The following is a 16,280-nucleotide window of genomic DNA, read 5'->3' on the forward strand; positions in this document are numbered from 1 at the left end:
TGCAGCGATTCAGCCTACTTCTAGGCAATTCCATGGGGCCCTGCAGGCTCACACACTCACAGCTACACGGGAGGTGAATAAAGGCCGGAGAGGAAGCCAGACAGGATTTGCTTCTTTTGCTTGCACCACAATGCAGTGCTGAAAGAGGAGGAATCTACATAAAAACGCCTTCCTGGCAACGCCCAAATGCCCTGCTGCCATGCAGATAAACACTGGCAGCGGCAGCAAGTGCATGCCCACAGCCACCCCTTGTTCCATCACACCTTGTATCAGCTGTAATCCAGTCCAGTCCAGTGCTGCCTGCTGAGCAGCACTGACCAACACTGCCTGGGCCCAGGCTTTTATCTCTGAGGCCCCATTATGATGTCAGAAAGCTGGCTCTGGCTCCTCAGGGCTCCACTATGACACGTGCAAAGTTCCGTCTGAACTTTATATAAGACGGTGCGGCTCAGTCAGTCACTCAGTGTTGCCTGAGAGGGCAACACTGCAACAGCCGGCCGCCAGGCTGTCTTTTTTTGCACAGCTAGTTGCCTCCAGGAGGCCACAAGAGGGAGACAAGGGACTGCAAAATGGAAAATAAGCATCCACCAACTTTACAGACAACTTCTCCTTGCTCCTACAACCTCCATCCTTGCACAGTTTGTTATTCTTCTAGGTAACATAGTAACAAATCCAAATTGCTGCTCTCTTTGTAGGCAAGCAAGGCTTTGTTGCAACTGCAATTCTTACTCCTTCTTGAAATGTAGGGACGACAGTACATTCCATCACATCCATCTAGTGTACACAGGTAGGTCCATTGTGGCGGGCGGGCGGGCGGCTTTAATGGCTGTTTGCTGTTCCCCTACTCCACTCCACTATTTGACTGTGGTGCTGCATCAATCAGTGGCTGGCTCAGGTGCAGCTCTTTAACTTACCTAAAAGGGAGGGCGGAGAGAAGACAAGGAAGGTGAATGAGCTGTTCCAATGTGAAATGCCGGAAACACAGACACACAGACGACACAAAACAAGAGGTGGCAATGTATTCATTAATTGCATTTAATCAATTAGCTCATTATCACTCATGCATTGTCCAACAGGTGTTGAAATAATGGGATTAAAAGGGGAGATCCCTTCAGAAAGACAGAAACAATGGCAAACACAAAAAACACTTTTGGAATCTGATTTTAGTCAACACATAAGGAAAGGGTGCACCGGTCCTGGAAATACTGCAATACCAGGTCAATGCGTGGAGTGGACAGAGCAAGCTCTATTTCCATCTCCCTGTTCTAAAAATCCATTTAATATATGGTCCCCAGATAGGGGACGTATCAGATATTAAACTGATAAGAACAGATTTTTACATTTTTATTTTTTTAGTTCTTATTCAGCTATTTCTTATAAAATCTGCGAAACAGAAAAAAGCTTCAGTTCAAACATCTTCCAACAGGACGTTCCAACTTCTTAAATTCCACCAGCTTGAGGCTTTTGGACCCACTCTCTTCCTGTCCAACAAATAGAAGACGTAAATTTCACTTAGGGCCAGCTTTATACAGTCTTTCTCGGAAATGGTGTCTCTTCTGAACAGTAAGATGTTGCGCACCTTCCATAGGGCATTTTTTAAACAGTTCAAGATAATCCACAACACTCTCTTCTTCTCTCCCACAGGATGCTTGAAGTCTCCATACAGCACCACTTCATGGTTCAGGAACCTTAATTCACAGGTAAATTTCAGTAGAATGCCAACAGTTTTCCATACCTTCTGAGCATAGGCACAGTTCCACATTAAGTGCATGACGCTTTCTTCTCCAGGACACCCAGCTCTTGGGCATCTTGGAGTGGAGACGAGCCCTCTTCTATACTGAAATGCCCTGGTAGGGAGACTTTCGTGTAGAATCATCCAAGACAAGTCTTTAAGAACATTGGATAGGTAAGGAGCATTGGTGTTTCTCCATAGCTCCATAGACTTTGATGTAGTGAAGTTACTCACATTTGTTGTCTCTTGGTGACTGTCCAGCAACATTCTCAGCTTTCTGGCATTCTTAAGATGTTCCTGTTCCATACCTTCCAGTTGGTAGACACGGATGGTTCTTTCCAAACATACATACTGCACAGGTGGTAGCAGCAGGGTAGGCTTTGTAAGGGGCAGCTCTATCCACTTTCTCTTTCTGAACACGTGTCCAGCAGCATACCTTAGAAAATAGGCCCAGGTTTTATTCGTCTTGATGTTCTTGAAACACAAGGAGAAATACTGCAGATATAGAAAGCGTTTAAAGAAGATAATCTCCTTTCCTCCATTCTTCTTCTGCTTGTACATTATCTCTCGTCTAACTTTCTCCATTTTTGAATTCCAGATGAAATGGAAACATATCCTTTGGAGTTCCTTAAGACGATTTTCGCTTGGTAGAAAAACCTGGCTCAAGTACAACAGCAGAGGTAGTACTAGTGCCTTGATGACCAAGTTCTTCCCTTCAATTGTTAGCTGTCTGAGTTTCCAAAACTCAATCTTCTTCTTCACCTTTTCACTTATCAGCTCCCAGCTTTCTTTTCCATCATTCTGGGGCGTGAATATGACACCAAGAATTTTAATTCTGTCGCACTGGGTATTGACCTCAGGTAAGTCGAAATCCCTCCATTCCTTCAGTGTGAAGCAGTCGCACTTATTCTTATTCAATCTGAATCCTGATGCTTGACAGAAGAAGTCTGTTAGCAGTAGCGCCCTCCTCACAGATTGTTTATTGGAGCATAGAATATTGACATCGTCCATATAGGCACTTACTTTCACTGACTGCCCACCTCCTCCTGGAATCGGCACCCCTCTAATGATCTTATCTTTCCTCAACAGCGTGAGCAGGGGTTCGAGGACACAGATGAAGAGGATGGGCGACAGGGGGCATCCTTGTTTTACCCCAGACATCAGATCCACTTTTCCAGACAAGAAGCCATTAATGGTAACTTGGCTATAGGATTCTTTGTACAGTAATGCGACTTGTTTGATCACTGTCTCAGGAAAATTCATTTTCTTCAGCACAAGCCACAGGAAATCGTGCGAGACTCGGTCATAGGCCTTCTGAAAGTCCAGTGACAATACGGCCAAATCTTGCTTTCTGTCTTTGGAGTACCAGATGCAGTCCCTGATGGTATTTAGGTTATCTGCAATACTTCTACCCGGTACCCCACAAACTTGGTCTTGGTGGATGACCTTGTCGATGTGTTTCTTAATTCTATTAACCAAGATTTTGGATAACACCTTGTAATCGACATTGAGGAGGGTTATTGGCCTCCAATTTTCAAGACTGGTCTTGTCTCCTTTCTTGAACAGCAAAGTAACTATTCCTCTCCTCCATGACTCAGGTAACAGCTCGCTCTTCATTGCTGCTTTGAAGATCTCCAGCAGGTCTTCCTTCAGAGTGTTCCAGAATGTTGAAAAGAACTCCACTGATAGACCATCTGATCCTGGAGCCTTCCCTCTTGCGAAACTCTTGATTACACTCAGGAGTTCTCCCAAGGTAAGTTCCTTGCATAAGTCTTCTTTCTCAGCTTGGCCAAGCTTAAGTTCTAGCGCTTCTAGGGCGTGTGAGACAAAAGACATATCTATCTTCTTTTTGTCAAAGAGAGACTGATAGAATTTCTTGGCCTCTTGAAGCATACCTTCTTTGCTGGTTTGACCAGCGATATTGGTCATGATATTTTTCTGTTCCATACTTTTCTTGAAAAAGAAGCGTGAACATTTCTCGTTATTTTCCAACTGTTGCACTTTAGTATTAAAGATCACTTCTTGTCCTTTTTGATGGATGACCTCTTTAATTTCTTTCTTAATTTTTCCCACCAGGTCAGCGATATCAACACCAGCGTTCTTCAAACTCAGGTAAGTCTGTAATTTTGTGTTGAGTCTCTTGTACCACCTTTTCTTCTCTCGGGCTCTTTTAATCCCATAATCTAAGAAGAAGTTCTTGATCTTCTCTTTAGTATTGTCCCACCATTCTAGGATTGATGGAAATTTTCCTTTAGCAGTTGCCCATTTTTTATAGGCTACAATGAATTCCTCCTGCATCACTTTGTCTTCCAGAAAGCTGGTATTTAATCTCCATACTCCTCTTCCTCTTTCATTTGCAGGGATATGAATAGTTGCACTGAGCATTTTATGGTCAGAGAAGATATTGTCTTCAATCTTAATATCCACTGGCTTCATATTTTTGGATGTGAGTACATAATCCAGTCTGGACTTGACTGTAACGTTCTCCCAGGTATAACCTGGTTCAGACCTCTTCAGACTCCTCCATACATCAGACAATTCAAAATCGCAAATGAAATTTTTCCACTGTTGGACGGTTTTATCTTCTCTTCTTGCAGCACCTCCAGTTCGATCTTCAATTTCGAGTGCACAATTGAGATCACCTGCTACTACAAGCGATGTTGAGCCGGCAATAAATGGCTGGATATCTTCAATCAATTCTGACCTTTCATTAGTATCAGGTGAGGCATACACATTGAGGAGTTTCACTTCACTCCCATTATAGTCAACAATAACTAAAAGCGCCCTCCCGGGGATAAGTTCAACAAAGGAAATAATTCGGCAATTCTGCCCTTTCAATAAAACGCCTACTCCTGTTGACTTATTTGAATTTTCGCCTGACCAAACTGATTGTCCGTGAGGCCAACTGTCTCTCAGCTCTTTATAGTCCATACTGTGATCTATATCACATTCTTGCAGAAAAACAATATCAAAGTTCAATGTGCTCAAAAACGAAAAAAAGGCAGCCCTTCTGGCAGAGCTCCTCACACTCCTCACATTCAGCGAGAGCAACTTCAGACAGGACATCATTCAGACTTCATGATGACCCATCAGAATCAGAAAGTTCAGGAAGTATATCCCCCAGGCTTGGAGTTGCGAACTCCTGGATATCCATGGTGGGCTGGATAGGTTGGGACATTTCAATTGCCGATACTGGCTGCGGTGTCTCCATTGCCAGCACTGGCTGTACGTCTTTTAATTTTGCCTTCATAGCCTTTTTCGACTTGACACTACTAGACTCAGCCGACTCAACCTTTTTCCTTTTTCTTTTCTCCTCCAGCTCCATCACTTCACCCCAGTCATCCTCTTGGCCATCAGGAAGACTGGGAGAGCGGACATCAGTCACACGAGAACCGCTAGATGGCAGACCCTCGGCCTCGGATGGGACATCGGACTCTGTAACTGCTACAGGACCGGCCACCATTACGGAAGGACTCAGGATAATGGATAGGTTCTTTTTTCCCTCTGATACTGGGGCCACCTTCCGTATGAGGCCAGCAACAGATGGCCCAGCAGCAGGCTCCTTGGATAGAATAGTCAGTCCAGGTTGTTGTTGAGCTGACGCTGCAACCTGCGCCCAAGTCTTTACCCTATCTGGGCAATCTTTGAATGTGTGTCTCTTCCCACCACACAGATTACATGTGATCTCCTCCTGACACTCGTCTCTATTGTGGCCAAGCTTCCCACAGTGACTGCAGAAGCGTGTGTCAGCCGCCTCTGCTTTACATCCATCTGGCTTGTGCCCAAACTTCCTACATTTCCTACAATAGGAGGGCATATTGTTGTAGAACAGATAGCCTCTGTCACGGCCAATGGTGAAATTGGAAGGCGGGTGGTGAACTCCCCCAATCCCATCTGGGTCTGCTCCAAACTTCACCAAAAATTTGTATTTGCCTGTCCATAGGCCAACTTCGTCCATCACCTTCTGGCCATTTTTAATGTCCGTACAATACCGCAGCAGGAACCGAGCAATATTGTCCATGGTGACATACGGATTGTACATGAAGACAGTCACATACGCTTCACCATAGGAGTAGAGCAACGTGAATTTAAGTCCCTCCAGCTCTGGACTCCCCTCTTTCAATTTCAGAGTCTGGTAGAAGTTCTGGCAGGCAGCTGTTGTCTCCAAGACCAGGATGTAATAGTCTTTTGCCGGATGTTGTAGGCAGAGAATGTCATTCTTTTCCACCAGAAGAAGTCCAAACAGGATCTCTGTAGCCAGATGTTTCAATCCGAACTCCTCCCGATAATTTTCTCCAATATCAATTCGGATGCCGTTCTTCACAAAATTTTGTCCACGCTCCAGGAATCGGATTCGGCCATAAGAAGCCATATTATCTGTATCCCTGTCTGGGAACTCAGTCGATCGCCTTCTTGTTCTCCGTGGTCTTCCCCTTATAGCAGCATAGAGCTTCAGACAGTAAACTGCCAATGCTCTAAGGCCAAGGGTATGACAGGCTAGGAGACCCTCTGACAAGCCACTTGAGCTTAGCCAAAAGGCCGAGAAGCGATAACCCGAACGGGCTGCGCGTTGCCCGAGCCTGCCCGATACTGCTGTTCAGCCCTTGCAGCGATTCAGCCTACTTCTAGGCAATTCCATGGGGCCCTGCAGGCTCACACACTCACAGCTACACGGGAGGTGAATAAAGGCCGGAGAGGAAGCCAGACAGGATTTGCTTCTTTTGCTTGCACCACAATGCAGTGCTGAAAGAGGAGGAATCTACATAAAAACGCCTTCCTGGCAACGCCCAAATGCCCTGCTGCCATGCAGATAAACACTGGCAGCGGCAGCAAGTGCATGCCCACAGCCACCCCTTGTTCCTTCACACCTTGTATCAGCTGTAATCCAGTCCAGTCCAGTGCTGCCTGCTGAGCAGCACTGACCAACACTGCCTGGGCCCAGGCTTTTATCTCTGAGGCCCCATTATGATGTCAGAAAGCTGGCTCTGGCTCCTCAGGGCTCCACTATGACACGTGCAAAGTTCCGTCTGAACTTTATATAAGACGGTGCGGCTCAGTCAGTCACTCAGTGTTGCCTGAGAGGGCAACACTGCAACAGCCGGCCACCAGGCTGTCTTTTTTTGCACAGCTAGTTGCCTCCAGGAGGCCACAAGAGGGAGACAAGGGACTGCAAAATGGAAAATAAGCATCCACCAACTTTACAGACAACTTCTCCTTGCTCCTACAACCTCCATCCTTGCACAGTTTGTTATTCTTCTAGGTAACATAGTAACAAATCCAAATTGCTGCTCTCTTTGTAGGCAAGCAAGGCTTTGTTGCAACTGCAATTCTTACTCCTTCTTGAAATGTAGGGACGACAGTACATTCCATCACATCCATCTAGTGTACACAGGTAGGTCCATTGTGGCGGGCGGGCGGGCGGGCGGCTTTAATGGCTGTTTGCTGTTCCCCTACTCCACTCCACTATTTGACTGTGGTGCTGCATCAATCAGTGGCTGGCTCAGGTGCAGCTCTTTAACTTACCTAAAAGGGAGGGCGGAGAGAAGACAAGGAAGGTGAATGAGCTGTTCCAATGTGAAATGCCGGAAACACAGACACACAGACGACACAAAACAAGAGGTGGCAATGTATTCATTAATTGCATTTAATCAATTAGCTCATTATCACTCATGCATTGTCCAACAGGTGTTGAAATAATGGGATTAAAAGGGGAGATCCCTTCAGAAAGACAGAAACAATGGCAAACACAAAAAACACTTTTGGAATCTGATTTTAGTCAACACATAAGGAAAGGGTGCACCGGTCCTGGAAATACTGCAATACCAGGTCAATGCGTGGAGTGGACAGAGCAAGCTCTATTTCCATCTCCCTGTTCTAAAAATCCATTTAATATATGGTCCCCAGATAGGGGACGTATCAGATATTAAACTGATAAGAACAGATAAGGTTTCAACAAAGATTTTATTGATTCACAAGTTCGTCATACAATAAAATACAATATGTACATTAATATAAAACTGTTTTCCATAATTGTACATTCCAAGCACTATTTGCATCTCTTGTTCCATAGTTTTTCCTGTCCCTTAAAAAATATATGTACATTTCACTAAAAGCAAGTTTAATACATTCGTCCACAGAAATAAAATCACGTTTAAAAAGTAAAATATTTCTGACTTTCCAAATGGCGTTTTTAAGACAATTTATCATACTCCAACAAACCATGTACTGTTTAAAAGTTGGGCAATTAAATAGTCCGTAAATTATATATTCTTATGTTAGATCTTTTAATCCACAAGTCCATTTTAAAAGCACGCCGACTTTCCTCCAAACTTCTTGTGCGTAAGGACAGTTCCAAAATAAATGTAGCACAGATTCATCATTCGCACAAGAGTCTCTTGGGCATTTTGCCCTTGCCACCAGGCCTCTCCTGTGCTGAAAGTCTCTTGTTGGGAGGCACTGGTGGACCATCATCCAGGCAAGGTCTATATGTCCATTTGCGAGAAATTTCCCAAAGACGTTCCGCCATACTTGTCTAGACCTCGTCTGGGAATAGTTTGCCATAGGGATAACCTCCTCATTCCCCCTTAGAATTGCAGACAGTTTCCTCTGGTCCTTTAAAACGTCGCTTTCTTGGTCCTTTAAATGAAATGTTCGTATAGTCTTTTCTAAAATCACATAATGCTTTGGGGGGCATAAAAGAACAGGGGAATTCAACGGAGGCATACACCATTTTTTAAAAACCATACCGGCAGCGTACTTTAAAAAACAACTAAAAACGCCATTGGAATTAAAACATTTAAAACAGAAGCAGAAAAATTTGACATAAAAGAAAATATGCAAATTAGGGACATCTTTTCCACCATTCAACTTGCTTTTGTACATATGATCTCTTTTTAATCTTTCCATCTTTGAACCCCATAAAAACATAAATATAATTCTGGTTAGTTTTTTAATCAAAACATCCGATGGAGGGAAAACCATTCCCACATATAACATTAGCGGCAGTAAGATCATTTTTATTATTAATACCTTGCCCTCCATCGTCAATTCTCTAAGGTTCCAGAAAGAGATATTTTTTTCCATTTTGCATAAAATCTCATCTCAATTGTCAATCCCATCATTTGTTTCTTTGAAAATGATACCAAGAATTTTTATTTTATCTTGTTTTATGCTAATTTCCGGAGTCTGGGAGGCGTCCCAAGCTCCAACGCTCAGACATTCACTTTTTGCAACGTTTAATTTAAAACCTGAAGCCTGGCTAAAAAACTCTGTGCACCTTAAGGTTCTTTTGAGCGAAGCAGGGTCTGTACATGCTACTGTCACATCATCCTTATAGCTCAACACTTTTACCTGGTTGCCACCTCCTCCAGGGATAGGAACCCCTCTGATGACTTTGTCCTTGCGTATCTGACACAATAGGGGCTCCATTGCACATATAAATAAAATCGGGGAGAGCGGACACCCCTGCTTCACTCCAGATTTTAAAACCACATTTTCGGTTAAAAACCCATTAATAGAAATTTGGCTAAAACAAGACTTATATAGAACCTTAATACGACTTAAAATCATCTCAGGGATTGACATTTTCTTTAAAACATTAAAAAGGTACAAATGTGAAACTCTGTCAAAAGCCTTCTCAAAATCTAGCGCTAGGAGGGCTAAACCTTGACTCCGGTCTCTTGAATACCATATGACATCACGGATTATATTTAAAGTCTCAGTAATACTGCTCCCAGGAACCCCACAAACCTGGTCCGGATGTATAATTTTGCTGATCACTATTTTTAACCGGTTTGCAATTATCTTGGCCATTACTTTGTATTCCATATTTAGGAGGGTGATAGGTCTCCAGTTCCCCAGCAGAGTCCGATCTCCTTTTTTAAAAATCAAAGACACTACCCCCTTCCTCCATGAAACCGGCAACATATTTACAGTAAAAGCATCTTTAAATAACACAAAAAGGTCGTCCTTTAAAATGTCCCAAAACGTTAGATAAAATTCGATGGGAAGTCCATCTGAACCAGGAGCTTTCCCATAAGAAAAACTTTTAAAAACAGTAAAAAGTTCTTCTAAGTTGATATCACGTGATAAAACCTCCTGGTCTAAAACATCTAACTTAAGATCAAGGACATTAAGAGCATCTGTTAAAAAGGACATATCAATACACTTTTCATTAAAAAGGAGCTGGTAAAAATCATGAGCAGACTTTAAAATACCTTCCCTAGAGGTTTGACCCTCCAAGTTTAAAATCACATCTCTTTTATCCATAACTTTTTTGAAGAAAAATCGGGAACATTTTTCTCCTTCCTCCAGATGTTGAACTCGGGATCTGAAAATAATTTGTTTACCTCTTTGTTCTAAACATTTCTTAATTTCTGCTTTCATACTTTCTATATCTTCTTTCACATCTATCCCCAGCTCCTTGAATTTAAAAAGTGTTTGCAACCTTGTGTTAAAATTATAAAACCATTGTTTCTTTTCTTTTGCTTTCCTCTTACCTGCTTTAATAAAAAATAACTTAATTTTTGTTTTTATTTCTTCCCACCAGGTCAGCATTGGTATGTCGGGGTTTTTCTGCTGCTGCCAACACTGGTAGGATTGGCCAAATTCCAGCTGAGTCAGAGGATCCTCCAGCAGGTGCGTACTCAACCTCCAGAGGCCCTTGTTTACCTTCAGTTCACCACTAAACTCTATCTTAGCCTGCAAGAGTTTGTGGTCAGAAAATATATTAGATATTAAAACAAATTTCACTGGGTTAAAATCCTCTGATAAAAATATAAAATCGATCCTAGAAGCCACTCTCCCATTGGACCATGTGTGGCCTAGGTCTGCCGGCAAGAGCAACTTCCAGGCATCCCTCAGCTTAAAATCGCATAAAAAATTCTTAAGCAGGTAAGAGGTCTTATCTAGTTTGCGGAGAGGGTCACCCCCCTGCCGGCATTCTCCTTCACATATACAATTGAAATCTCCTCCTACTAATAAGGGGGATGACCCAACACAAAACAATGGTAAAATTTGCATTAACTCCGCCCTCTCCTGCTTATCAGGAGAGGCATATACATTTAAAATACGAAGCCATTAAAATTCAGGTGGACTACTATTGCTCTGCCAGGTAAAATCTCAGTCACAGAATGTATAATAGTAGAAAAGCCACGGCAGAGCAGTCCTACCCCAGCAGATCTATTTTCATTGGAGCCGGACCACACGGAAGGACCCAGCTTCCAATCTTTTTTAATGTCCGAATAGTCTATTGCGTGTTGAAATCCACACTCCTGTAACAAGCAGAAATCAAAGTCCTCAGTCTCTAGGAAGGAAAACAAAGCAGCCCTACGAGCGGGGCTCTTTAATAGTCTCACGTTCAGTGAGACGACATTGACGAGAGGCATTACACATATTATGGTGGCGGATCGTCCATGCTCGAGCCACAACTAAACTCCTGGATGTCTAGCCCACCAAAGATCTCCTGCTCAGGAGACCCAGGCGACTGGATGTTCTGGGGGTTGGAAGCAGACAACTGATAGGTCATCGGCCAAGCAGATATCCGGGGAGTCAAGTTCCACTCCCCTCCGCCACTTCCTTACTGGTTCATTCTCCCTCTCATCGCTGTCATCTCCTCCCCGCTCACTGGAGGCTGCTCTCTTCTCACCCTCTGGAATGCTTGACTCCATCTCCTCCACGATGTTTTGGTGGTCCTCAGAGCGGTCGTCAAGGGTCTTCAGCGAAGTCTCCTTCCTAGGCTGGCTCTTCTCACGTTGGGACTTTGAGGTCATTTGCATAGATCCTCCCTCTGGTGTTGAAAGGGATTTCTGCTCGGACTTGCGGCTGGTATTTGGGGTCGTCATTGCAGGGCTCTCCACTGAAGTTATGGAGACCCTCTGCTCTGACCCACTGATGGCAACACCACGGGACTTACAAGCAGAGGCCTGACCAGGAACTGTGTCAGGCTCCCGCTCTGTCCCAACCGCACTCCTGCTACAGGAGGCGCCCTTGACCTTCATCGCCTTGTCCACTGATAGAGATTCAGCAGACATTGGCTCCGGTCTTGAAATCACAGTCTCTTGTCTGGCGCCCTGGGTCATCATCACCCGATCCTCAGCAGACGTTACTGAAGATCGCTTTGGCTCTGACCCAGGTGTGGATTTCACAAAACTCTTCACCGTGTCAGCGTAGGTACGATTCCTGGCTCTGCTGGGGCAATCCCTGAACATGTGGCCCTTGCCCCCACATAAATTGCACAGTCTCTCTTTGGGGCAACTCTTCATTTGATGTCCGTATTGGCCACAATTATTGCACCTATCCAACTTCTCATCTTTGCAGGAAACCTGGGTATGTCCAAAGCGTCCACACTGCCGGCAATATGTGGGCATACCCGGGTAAAATATATAACCTCTGCTTTTCCCAATAACTACGGTAGAGGGTGGGTGCTGCATGCCTCCGATTCCCTCTGGGTCTTTTTTTAAGCGGACCAAAAATTTTTGCTTGCCTCCCCAAAATCCAACAGCATTATTAATTTTGTTCATAAATTTTACGTCATCACAATATCTCTGAAGGTAAGTGGTTATATCATCAGTCTCTACATGGGGATTGTAGAGATAGACTACCAGAGGGATCTCATCATAGGCAAAAAGTAATACGAACTCTAGTCCATCAAACTTTTCATCATACATTAGTTCGTTTACCTTCTTTACGACGTTCTGGCAGCACCCGAGATCCTGGAAGGTGATGGTGTGGGTTCCTTTGGCTTCGTTGTCCTGGAAGCAAAAAATATCCCTGTGATGTAGTCCAAGCGAACCCAAAAGCACTTCTCTGGCGATAAATTCCAAGTTCTTCTTTGGTCTGTGTCTTTCCTCCACTTCAATACGAATAGTATTCTTCATCCGGGCCTCACCCGATGCGTACGAAATCCTGGCTGGCATCTCTCCCGTCTGGCAGGAAACAGGCCGATTGCCTGGGGATCCCTTCCCGTTGCTCCCGGACTAGGCCTTTCTCCCAATAGCGACAGGGGGGTGAAGTCTGGGCTATGAACCCAGACGATCCCCCCAGGCCGAGAGAAAGGGTACCGGAAGCACCTCCTGACAAGTCTCCTGGATAAATCCAATTGATCTTAGCCAGAAGGCCGAGAAGCGATAACCCGAACGGGCCGCGCGTTGCCCGAGCCTGCCCGATACTGCTGTTCAGCCCTTGCAGCGATTCAGCCTACTTCTAGGCAATTCCATGGGGCCCTGCAGGCTCACACACTCACAGCTACACGGGAGGTGAATAAAGGCCGGAGAGGAAGCCAGACAGGATTTGCTTCTTTTGCTTGCACCACAATGCAGTGCTGAAAGAGGAGGAATCTACATAAAAACGCCTTCCTGGCAACGCCCAAATGCCCTGCTGCCATGCAGATAAACACTGGCAGCGGCAGCAAGTGCATGCCCACAGCCACCCCTTGTTCCTTCACACCTTGTATCAGCTGTAATCCAGTCCAGTCCAGTGCTGCCTGCTGAGCAGCACTGACCAACACTGCCTGGGCCCAGGCTTTTATCTCTGAGGCCCCATTATGATGTCAGAAAGCTGGCTCTGGCTCCTCAGGGCTCCACTATGACACGTGCAAAGTTCCGTCTGAACTTTATATAAGACGGTGCGGCTCAGTCAGTCACTCAGTGTTGCCTGAGAGGGCAACACTGCAACAGCCGGCCGCCAGGCTGTCTTTTTTTGCACAGCTAGTTGCCTCCAGGAGGCCACAAGAGGGAGACAAGGGACTGCAAAATGGAAAATAAGCATCCACCAACTTTACAGACAACGTCTCCTTGCTCCTACAACCTCCATCCTTGCACAGTTTGTTATTCTTCTAGGTAACATAGTAACAAATCCAAATTGCTGCTCTCTTTGTAGGCAAGCAAGGCTTTGTTGCAACTGCAATTCTTACTCCTTCTTGAAATGTAGGGACAACAGTACATTCCATCACATCCATCTAGTGTACACAGGTAGGTCCATTGTGGCGGGCGGGCGGGCGGCTTTAATGGCTGTTTGCTGTTCCCCTACTCCACTCCACTATTTGACTGTGGTGCTGCATCAATCAGTGGCTGGCTCAGGTGCAGCTCTTTAACTTACCTAAAAGGGAGGGCGGAGAGAAGACAAGGAAGGTGAATGAGCTGTTCCAATGTGAAATGCCGGAAACACAGACACACAGACGACACAAAACAAGAGGTGGCAATGTATTCATTAATTGCATTTAATCAATTAGCTCATTATCACTCATGCATTGTCCAACATGTGTTGAAATAATGGGATTAAAAGGGGAGATCCCTTCAGAAAGACAGAAACAATGGCAAACACAAAAAACACTTTTGGAATCTGATTTTAGTCAACACATAAGGAAATACTGCAATACCAGGTCAATGCGTGGAGTGGACAGAGCAAGCTCTATTTCCATCTCCCTGTTCTAAAAATCCATTTAATATATGGTCCCCAGATAGGGGACGTATCAGATATTAAACTGATAAGAACAGATTTTTTTTTTTTTTTTTTTTTTTTTAAACCCTCAGATAGGGTTGAGAGTACATACATCTATACTCTCTGTGATACTGGTACTCGTATACCTCATCACCCTGTCATCACCAGGCTTTATTACATATTCATTAATTACATAACATTTATAACATACATAATACAGGCATGAAAAAATCAATACAGGTCAACAACATCTAGCCATTTTTTGACCTTCCAGATTCCCTCCGCATCCATCCCACCCTTTTTTTTATCCCACAAAAAACAAACATAAAGTTTACCTAACACCATCCTAACACTGTCATTCACACTCAATTCCTTTCTCCTATACACATAGACATTCCTCACATCCCACAAAACTTCTTTAATACACGCCAAGAACAGCCACAGTACTCTCTCCTTCACACCACCACATACACTCAACCCAAACATCAAACACTCGAATGTCATGAAATTAACCCCTGTTAGTTCTTTACATAAAGGCCCCAACCTCTTAATAACATCTCTCGCAAACTTACAGTTCCAAAACAAATGGACAATATTTTCACACCCATTACAACTCTCTCTTGGACATCTTTCTTCTCTCACAAGACCCCTATTTCTCTGAAATTCACGCACAGGCAACACACCATGCAAACTCTGCCATACTATTTCTCTCTGTTTGTTTGACATACCATCCATTCTAATTTTCTTCCACACCCTTTGCACATCACCACCTCTCACAGTATTTATCCCGCTCACTACTTCCTTACTCTCAATCATTCTCAAAACCACCCGTTTATTTTTCAACACATTCTTTTCAACTTCTCGCAACTCAAACTTCTCCAAGAACTTCACTACCCACTCATACCACTTGGGAATTTCACCCGACACAGGTTTATTCAAACCAGGCTGATACCATTTCAGCCTAACAAAAATTCTTCCGCCCAAATATTTAGACATACAAGACACCTTCCGATCCCTATCAATTATTACCAATAAAAATACCAACATATTAACTCCAAAATATACTTCTAAATTTGGAAAACTCATCCCACCATTTTTCCAACTTTTCACCACTACCTCTCTTCTCAACCGTTCCATTTTGGAACCCCAGAAAAAAATAAATAAAACCCTATTTACTCTCCTCAAGCACATATTATCTGGTGGAAAAATCATTGCAATGTACAAAAAAATAGGCAATACCACACTTTTGATCACCACAATTTTCCCTATGAAAGAAAGGCTTCTCAACTTCCAAAAATTTAGCCTGACCTCTACTTTCTTTTTTGCATCCTCCCAACTTTCCCTCCCATCTAATTTATCATCAAATTTAACCCCCAAGATCTTAATAGGACCAGTCACTTTATTTACTCCCACATCATCTGACATCTCCCTGCTACCAAAACATTTACATTCACTCTTCAACCAATTGACCTTAAAGGCAGATGCTCCACAAAAAATAGACACTAACAACTTAACTCTCTTCACCGAACATTCAGAATCACACACCACACACACATCATCCATATAACCACTCACCTTTACTTGTCTTCCATCACTACCGGGCAAAAAAACTCCCCTTACTACTTTGTCACGCCTAATAAGACAAAGCAACGGCTCTATTGCGCAAATAAAGACAACAGGTGACAGTGGACATCCCTGTCTAACACCAGAACAAACATTCACTCTCCTTCCTAATCTTCCATTTACAAGCACACTACTATATATTCCCTGATACAAACTTCTCACTCTTCCAACAAAATCACTCGGAAACCCCATACGTAACAATACTCTGAACAAAAAATTATGTGCCAACCTATCGTATGCCTTCTCAAAATCTAGAGACAGCACAAACACATCCTTCTTTCTACTCTTACAATCCCACAGACAATCTCTCAACAAACACAGACACTCTTGGATACGACGCCCAGGCACAGCACAGAACTGATCATCCCCCACTACACTCTCAACAACACTCTTCATCCTATTTGCAATCATTTTTGCATATATTTTATAGTCACAATTAAGTAGACTTATTGGACGCCAATTTTTCAAGTTTCTTATATCCCCTTTC

General features: G+C 43.8%; 1 non-coding gene and 2 pseudogenes across 1 annotated transcript; all 3 read right to left on the bottom strand.

Annotated features, from left to right (window-relative positions):
• Positions 1-1,180: 1,180 nt before the first annotated feature.
• LOC142716091 (U2 spliceosomal RNA) lies at positions 1,181-1,398 on the bottom strand (annotated as a pseudogene).
• Positions 1,399-7,521: 6,123 nt separating this feature from the next.
• Positions 7,522-7,692, bottom strand: LOC142716096 (U2 spliceosomal RNA; annotated as a pseudogene).
• A 6,382-nt stretch (positions 7,693-14,074) lies between these two features.
• On the bottom strand, positions 14,075-14,270 carry LOC142716127 (U2 spliceosomal RNA). The gene has a single exon (XR_012871401.1). It is a non-coding gene; the product is annotated as a U2 spliceosomal RNA (small nuclear RNA).
• Between the last annotated feature and the right edge of the window lie 2,010 nt (positions 14,271-16,280).

Source organism: Rhinoderma darwinii, unplaced genomic scaffold (genome assembly GCF_050947455.1).
Source record: "Rhinoderma darwinii isolate aRhiDar2 unplaced genomic scaffold, aRhiDar2.hap1 Scaffold_447, whole genome shotgun sequence".
Taxonomy (NCBI): Eukaryota; Metazoa; Chordata; class Amphibia; order Anura; family Rhinodermatidae; genus Rhinoderma; species Rhinoderma darwinii.